Here is a 6203-nt window from a genome sequence, read left to right on the forward strand (position 1 = left end):
ACGGGAGCAGAGACGGGAAGGGAGCTTCCGGGCGATGGAAGCGCTCCACTTCTTGGTCTGGGCGCTGGTTGCAGGGGTGTGTTGTGTTCAGTTTGTAAAATGGCCGAAAGGTCTACACGTGATCTGTGCGTCCTTCTGTTCGCCTCTTACACTGGAATAAGATGTCCTTGAAAGCTGGTTCTACCCTGTAACCACGTTCCCGAACCCATTGATTAGGGAGCAGGGCTTGGACCAGTGCTGAAAAACACCCGAAGCCAACAGCTCTGACGTGGGAGCCACAGGTGATAAAAACCCTGTGAAGAAAGCTAGACAAACCACACGGGACCCTGAGTGGCTGATTTATAAGCCAGCCCCTTGTACAGTACCAGAGAGAATCCTCAGAAACCAAAACAGCCAAAAACAAAACTATGCACAATGGCGGTGGATGTATGCGCTCTGAGAATGCCTTACATTTAACCCTTTAAGAATATATACCTTGAATTGCGCAAGGTCTTCAGAGACAGAGCACCCTGTGTTCATTTTCTATTGCTAACTAACAGCACACCCCAAACGTAGTGGCTTAAAACAGTGCCCTTTTGTTAGCTCATGGCTCTGTAGGGCTGAAGTCCAAGCAGAACCCCAGCTGGGTTCCCTGCTCAGGGTCTCACAAAGCCAAGCTTGAGGTGCTGGCAGGACCATATTCATTTCTGGAGGCAAAGGAGAAGAATCTGCTTCTAAACTCATTTGGGTTGTTAACAGCACCCATTTCCTCACAGCTATAGGGCTGAGGTCCCCGTCTCCTTGCTGGCTGCCAGCCGGGGCAACCCTCTGTTCCTAGAAGCCGCCTGCCTTCCTCATTCCGCGGCCCTTCCATCTGCAAGGTCCAAGACAGTGCCTGAAATCTACCTTATGCTCCAGATCTCTCTGACTCCCCCTGTGCTTTTAAAGGGGCTCATGGGATTAGATTAGGCCATCCTGGATAATCTTCCTGTCCTAAGGTCAACTGGTTACACAACATACACAACTCTAGCATGGGAGTCAGGTGATAAAACCCTATGAAGAAAGCCAGACAAACGACACAATACACTGGGTGTACAACATACACAGCCATCTGTGAGGTTCACTGTAACATAACAATTGTGGGAGTGCTATCTCAGCATGTTCACAGGTGCCCCGGATGATGGTGTGGAATCTTGGGGGCCACTGTTAGAACTCTGCCTTTTCACACAAAGTGACCCTGTCCCCTCTGAGTACACCTGCCCTGGGGATACAGAGCATGTGCGGAGAGCAATTCAGAGAGGCTGGGCGCCAAACCCAGGAATCCCACCTCCAGGGCGATGGAGAAAGGTTCCCTGGAGAAGGCCTGTGATGCTGGCCTAGCAAAACAGGAAGGATTTTCTCAGTAGAAACAAGCAAGTGACTTCGGGAAGAGAAAAAAGTAGAGGGAGAGAAATATGCAGAGGTAACTTGGGCCACCCTGAGAAGGGCCTGGAATCTCAGGGTGAGGCGTCTTGAATGTCATTCGGAAGCTCAGAGATCTCCAAAGTGGGGGGAAATACACCCCTGGGGGTCATAAGATCATCCATTAAATGTGGCAAAACATTAGAACCTTACTTATGTACATGTTTATCCCTCTTCTTTAGGTTTCTGCTTGGGGATCTGTTTTATAATGTACCTGATAGAATTGTACAGTGGTACCTGTGTATCAGTGATCTACTGCTGTAAAATGATCACGCCCGAACTGAGCAACTTAAGACAAGGAATAGTCATCATCTCACTTAGTTTCTGAGAGTCGGGAATCTTGGTGCAGCTGAGCCGGTTGGTTCTGCTTCAGAGTCTCCCAGGAGGCTGCAGTCAGGATGTCAGGCGGGGCTACATTCATGTGAGGACTTGACCGAGGCTCGAGGACCAGCTTCCAAGGTGACTCACTCACATGGCTGGCAAGTTAGGGCCGGCTGTTGGCAGGAGGCCTCAGCTCCTCACCACATGGGCGCCTCCACAGGGCTGCTTGGGTGTCCTCACAGCATGGCGGCTGGCATCCCCCAGAGCAAGAGATCCAGAGCACAAGAGCACAAGACAGATTTCCTTTACGACCTGGCATCAGAAGTATCGCTCCATCACCTCCACAATATCCTAGTGGTTACTCAGTGTGGCAGTGCGAACACCAGGGGGTGAGAATAATCAGTGGGGGCCCTCTGGAAGGCTGGCTACCACCACATGGATAAAATTATTAGGTGAGTGAATATATATTGGGGGACACGCACCCCAAAACATTTTACTGCTGAACAACACCTGAACAACGAAGTTACAAACTGTGACTACAGACTTAACAGGGGCCCCTGAAGAGTTGTTGGCAGGGCAGTGGTGAGGTCAGGTCTATAAGCTGAACAATGGTCTGACTTTGGGGCGGGTGATGGGTCAGAGGTGGGTCACTGAGAGGCAGGGAGCTCGGTCAGGAGGCTCCTGAGTTGGTCCCAGTGAGAAAGTGAAGCTTGAGGCCAGAGAGGGCAGGTCACATGGGCAGAACTTTGCAGAGGAATGGAGTGAACCTGGTGGTGGCCGCACATGTGGCGAAGAAAGGGATGGGAAGGGGGCGGTGGAGAGCAGTGCACCTGGCCAGGGTCCAGAAGGCTCCTGGAGACCTCAGAGACTTCTGGTCTGGTGGCACTGAAGGCAGAGTCGTGGGTGTGGCCCAGGTGTGACAAAGTGCCATGTGATGAGGACACAGTGGAAAGAAAGCAGCGCAGGACGGAGTTCCCGCGCGTGGGAGGAGAGGAGCCTCAAAACAACGGCAAGTCATACAAGATGCAAAGTGGGTGTGACCCTTGGGGCCAGCTCTGGGGACCCGAACACCAGATTGAAAAAAGATGGTCAAGGAGAAAGGGTGCTGGGGCTGCTATCAGGGTGAGGCAAGAAGAGGGAAGTGCTCTTCAGGCAGGTGGAGGGGGAGGCCTGGGCAGTTGAGGAACAGAGAAGGGGTGGGTAGAGAGAAGGGGGCACATGGATGCTGTGAAAGAAGGATGCTGATGGCTGGAGATCCCCAGGAAGGACGTTAAGGCAGGGGAAAGATGGTGCAGCAGAAAGAACCTGAAGGCCGCTGTCACACACATGTGAGTTCACCTTCTCTGGAAAGTGGGTTTAATGCCCATCTCAGACAGTTATGTCAAGGTTAAATGAGCTAACGAGGGAAAAGCACTTAGCACAGTGCCTGGCACACACTAAGTGCTCTGCGCATGCCAGCTACTTCTAGCCTCATCACTTACAGCTCAGCCAGGAGCTGAGTCAGACCTCCAGGGCCTCTGCATGGCGGGAAAAGGGGAAGGTTGGGTCAGGAGAACAGAGCACGTCTCTCCCCAAATCCCAGAGGGTGGTCAGCAACTTCCCCAGGACAGAATCAGGGCCTTGGGGCATTGTCTGAGTTAAGACAGTCCCCTCCCCTCCTATGGAGGAGACCTGAGTTCTGAGTCCCCGCAGGCCTTGCCCACACCTCTCAGAGCACTTTCAACCTCATGTTTGGAGTAAGCCTGCCTCCCCTCCTGCCCCAGACCCAGAGGACTGGGACTACACCTCATGCCTCTCGGCACCGTCCGGGCTGCAGAGCCACAGACACAGCAGACCTTGAGAAGAGGCGACTGAACAAATGAGCAGAGGGGCAAAGAGGAGGCTCAGTGCTGACCTTTCAAAGAGGGTGACTTATGGCTCCCTAGATCTAGCAGCTGGCTTGGGCTTGGGTGGAGATGGGGCAGGAGAGGTTAAGGAGATGCACTCGGGCTGGAAGGCTCAGAACAAGCGGCAGCAAAAAAAAAAAGAGGGGGCTCTGAGCAGGAAGGAGGGGGCCACTGTGCACAAGTTCAAAATGTGAACCATAAACTCACCCAAGGGCTTCAACATCCCCTCCCTGGGGCTGGGCAAGAACTTGCCTGCGGAGTGGGCGGGGCCAGAGCACCCCCACCCCATCTCCCGTAGGCTTTCTCCATCCTGGCTCTCTCCTCCTCAGATCCACGGTCTCCACCCAGGCACACCCAGCTTTTCAGTGCTGGGACACCCGGGATCCTGTGACCCAGCACCTCCTCTTTCCTACTTTGACTTAGAGGGTGAAAATTTTAGAAAACTATAAAACTCCAAATGTTTCCAAGTTTTATTTAACTCTCAAGTTTCCCCAACAACGGAGAAAAGATCAATCAAGAGGCCAGAAGCAATCATGACTACCACTTTCTAACGAGTACTGAGCAGTGTGTCAAAGGCTTTATGTGTATTTTCCCCTTTATTTCTCATAAGAATCCAGCCAGGCAGGTAGCTATTATTCCCATTTAACAGCTAGGGAAACCGAGGCTCAGAGAAGTTAAACTCTTTGCCCAGTAACAGAAACACATCTCTCACCTGAACCTCACAACCACCTCCTACCTGGCTCTCTACTGCCCCCTAGCGTACCTTCTCCATCAGCAACTGTGGCACCGGGGTTGCTCCCCAGTTCCAGCCCAACAGGCCTTTTCACGGCATCTATAACATCCACAGAAGGTCCTGTGGCCTTGCTGACTTCTCTGAACCAACTCAACTGTTCATCTCCCTCCCCCAACCCTGCCCGACTCCCGTGACCTTCTGTCCACCCGCGTTACAAACTTCCTCCTACTTTGCTTCCCTCTCTACCTAGGACACTCCCCCACCCCGAGCTTCCACATTTCTCAGGTCTCAGCTCAAATGTTGCTCCAAGAAGAGGCTCCCCTGCCCAGCCTAGCAAGGACTCACATCCAGCGGTCACTTTCTTTTCTCAGTCGCAGCATCATTATCTTAAATTACCTGCATACCTTTACTTCCTACCGTCTGCTGCCCCACTGGGTGGACCCCAAGTTCCCTGAGCGCAGGGACATTACATTCCCAGCATTTCACACACTGCTTGGCACCAAGGACGATCAAAATAAGCACTGGTTGAAAGAAACAGAGGCAGGTGGGGAAGAGGAGTCAGGCTTTGAACCCCAGTCTGTGTGGGAAGCCAGTGAGCCTCTCCACTCAAGCATGCACGGACTCCTTAAACGGCCAGGGAAGAGCTCTTTATAGACTTGGAAGGCCACATCCCAAACTGCTAACATGCTTCCCTGTAAGGAGTATGTGGAACGAAATGGGGAAGGAACTTTTTTTAACCATATGTATTTCTATATTTATTTGAATCTTTGTAAGGTCACATGTATTACTTTTGTAATCTAAAACATAACGCATGCAGAACCAGGGGATTTTACCCCCTCTCGGTGAACTCTCCTTAACCCCTTAGCTCCAGACGCATTACCTGCACACACCTTCCTCGGCTCACAGCTTTCCCCCTTCAGCCAATGGCAGAGAACGTGAGCACAGCCTCAAACCATTTGCTCCTACGTAGGCAGAACCAAGCTAAAAGAAGGGATATCAGAAAAACATCCTAGGAAGTGGTGCTTCTCCACCCAGCAAGACATCAGAACCGCCAGGGAGGTTTCCTGAAATGCAGGTCCCTGGGCTCCACCCCCAGGATTGGGCTCCGCAGGGCAATCCAGAGATGACCACTGGATTAAGGGGCCCACCTCTGGGGACCCCAGCCTCTAGCCTTGGAGTAGGTCAGGACTGGGCAGCCATGCCCTCCCTGGAACGCTGCCCCTGCAGGGGGTAGTCTTTTGCATCCAACTCTCAACTTCTGTCAGGAGGTGGCTACAAAAACTGCCCTTCTACACAGTTCAGGACTTAACCGATCAGCACCTCAGCCTTCCTCCCTGGGGGCCCTGAGTCGGAGAGAGAAAGGAGTGGGACCAACCCCAGCTGGTGGCAGCCACGGCTCATCGATGCTACAGCCGAGGCCTGCAAGAGGGGAACCTGTCAAGCACATGATCAGCAGCAGAAGGAAAGCTGAGAACCTGTACTCCACAGAGCAGCATCTGAGAAACTTCAGGTAGGACTTAGGGCCACAAAAACCTGACTCCCTAAAAGAACCAGAAGTTTTCCTCCTTCATAATAATACATAATATTATTTACATGTGTATGTACATACCCACATACATAAAATGGGCCATTTCCCTTTTTCCCCTGACTACCAGGAAGCTCAGAAATCATATTTACCCTCATAGCTACTGCATCTGCTTCTCCAATTTTTATCTTTGGAAAATGGAGTCCTATTTTCCTACCCTTATTATTTGCAAAACTGTTTCAAATATTTCCTATAGAGATGGGGCAGACATAAAGAAATCCAAGCATTTCTTATCAGC

The sequence above is a fragment of the Camelus dromedarius genome, chromosome 16 (assembly GCF_036321535.1).
Source record: "Camelus dromedarius isolate mCamDro1 chromosome 16, mCamDro1.pat, whole genome shotgun sequence".
NCBI lineage: Eukaryota > Metazoa > Chordata > Mammalia > Artiodactyla > Camelidae > Camelus > Camelus dromedarius.